This window comes from Hevea brasiliensis, chromosome 6, assembly GCF_030052815.1.
Source record: "Hevea brasiliensis isolate MT/VB/25A 57/8 chromosome 6, ASM3005281v1, whole genome shotgun sequence".
NCBI lineage: Eukaryota > Viridiplantae > Streptophyta > Magnoliopsida > Malpighiales > Euphorbiaceae > Hevea > Hevea brasiliensis.
Window position 1 is genome coordinate 75,361,190 of NC_079498.1, and position 2,605 is coordinate 75,363,794.

At 34.6% G+C, this 2,605-nt stretch overlaps 1 non-coding gene across 1 annotated transcript; it reads left to right on the forward strand.

Moving 5' to 3' along the window:
- Positions 1-338: 338 nt before the first annotated feature.
- LOC131181086 (small nucleolar RNA R71) lies at positions 339-445 on the forward strand. Its single transcript, XR_009149713.1, has one exon. It is a non-coding gene; the product is annotated as a small nucleolar RNA R71 (small nucleolar RNA).
- The last annotated feature ends 2,160 nt before the right edge of the window (positions 446-2,605 follow it).

Below are 2,605 nucleotides of genomic sequence, written 5' to 3' on the forward strand. Positions count from 1 at the left end.
CTTGCAATGCAGGACACATGTTAGTAGCATGACCAAAACCCAAACAAATTCCACATACTTTAACAGTATGCATGTTCCCTACAGCCAATTGCCTCACCAAAGAAGTTAAATCAGAAATCTATTTCTCAAGGTTAGATGTACTTACCTCATTAACCTTCTTAGGTGAGTGATCCGTTCTTATTCCAAATTGTTGAGAGTGTGCTGCCATGTTAGCAATCAGCCTCCTTGCTTCATCTGGTGTCTTATCAACCAAAGCTCCTCCATTAACAGCATCTATCATATTGCGGTCCATTAGTAGAAATCCCTCATAGAAATACTGAATCAATAGCTGCTCACTTATTTGATGATGGGGACAGCTTGCACACAGCTTCTTAAATCTCTCCCAATACTCATACAAGCTCTCTCCATTGTACTGTTGGATGCCACAAATTTCTTTTCTTATGTTGGTAGCACGGGAAGCAGGAAAATACTTCTCTAGAAATATCTGCTTCATTCCATTCCATGAGTTAACAGATCCAGAAGGAAGGTAATACAACCAATCCTTAGTTGTGCCCTCAAGTGAGAAAGGGAAAGCTCGAAAATTGATTTGATCCTCTGAAACTCCTTGAGATTTCATGCTGGAACACACGACATGAAATTCTTTTAGATGCTTATGTGGATCCTCACCTGCAAGACCATGAAACTTAGGCAACAAATAGATTAGTCCAGATTTCAACTCAAAAGCAACATTTAAAGCAGGGTATTGGATACACAATGGCTGTTGGTTTAGATTAGGAGCAGCCAACTCTTTCAAGGTTTTAGCGGCCATGGTTTCGTTTTTGGAATTTGACTCTGAATCCGAATCCAAACTTAACTCCTTTGGAGATTGAACTCCTTCAGATGTACTCGGAATCTGCCTAGCTTGCTAAGCCAATTTTCTCAATCGTTTAGCTATTTTTTTCTACTTCTAGATCAAAGATCAACTCACTAGATTGAGAAATTCTTGTCATAAACAAAAAGAAATCAAAGTAAAAACAGAAAAATGCCTCAAAACCCTAGAAAACAATCAAATTTGGCCTCAAGAGGGTGGGGCCAAGGAATCCTATGGATTGATTGGTCTTGATCAGTGCGTTATTTCCTTCAAAATAAGTATGGGCCGCCCTCCAAATTCAACCAAAACTCTTAATGAATAGTAACACCGTAATATATATATATATATATATATATATATATATATATATATATATATATATATATATTCTTTTCTTTTCAAAAACCTGAAAAATAGCAACACTTCATAAAACAAAGTTAATAACAAAATACCGTATCACTAAAAACTTGAATTTCAATAAATTTCAGTCCCCGGCAATGGCGCTAAAATTCTTGGTGGGTGTCGAATCCACCAAAAATTAAATTAATTGAAATTAACAATAATGAAATATTTTCTGCAGCAAGTGGTAAATTTAGGTCGAACCCTAGAGACTAAATTATTAAAATTTGTGCACTTGTGTGTAATGGAAAATGAAAGAAACAAAGATTGGGGGGGTGGGGGGTTTTGTAACACAAAATTAGAAGAAATCAGAAATTCAAGAACTAAATATGAAAATCTCAATTTAAACAAACTTCAGTCCAAGGTAATTCGCATTCCAATGCATTGATTTGATCATAGATAAAAGAAATACAATTATCTCTTATTGAATACTTTACGTAGATTTACCAAATAGTGAGGTAAACCCCTGACTTCCCTATACTCATCAATTCGAGCGCAGCACTCTTATTGACTCTAATTATTAACTGAATTGGTATTAAGCAATCCTTATCAAATTAATAACTGCTTTAAGAATAGGAAGTAGTTAAGCTGAACAACAATTTATGAAGCATAAACCATTTAATTCACCCTATTGTTTCCTTAGGTTATTATCGAAAACTGGGATCATAATCAATAAAACCTAATTGCTACTCATGTTCAATCTTAGACAACAACTACGGATTATGAAGATGGACTAGCAATTGATCACATTAAACAATTAACTAATAGGCCTTTTTAGCAAATCATTTAATAGATCATAGACAATGAAATCAGTAAATAATAGATATTCAAAAAGACATAAATTAAATTAAGAACCTGGTCTTACAAATTAAGTAAAAGAACTTGAATCCCTTGAACTAAATTAAAACTTAGCCACTCATGTTTATGGCTTATAGAAAAATAAAGGAAAATAAAGAAGAAAACTAAAAAAGAGAATGGAGAACGAAGGTCTTCTATGGAGAATGAAGGTTTGAATTGGGATGCTCTTAGCTACTGCCCAAAGACGTATTTATAATAAAAAAACCTAATCCCAAAGATAAGAGCCAAACTAGGAAAAGTTTTGAAATTCAAAAGATAGATTTTCAGCCTGCATTCACGTCTCTGGAATCAAGGCCAATTTTCAGCAACTTTCTTTTCGAATTTGCCTCTGCCCTCTTTAGGAAACTTGTAGCCATATTTTTTAGCTTTCCAACGGGTACTCATGGACTCAAATCCGAGGTCTACAGCCCAAGTTATGGCCCAAAAATCTGAACTAGTTTAGATAGACGGTCCAACCCAAAGTGACGACTTCATTGCCATTTTTTACAATTAAAATGG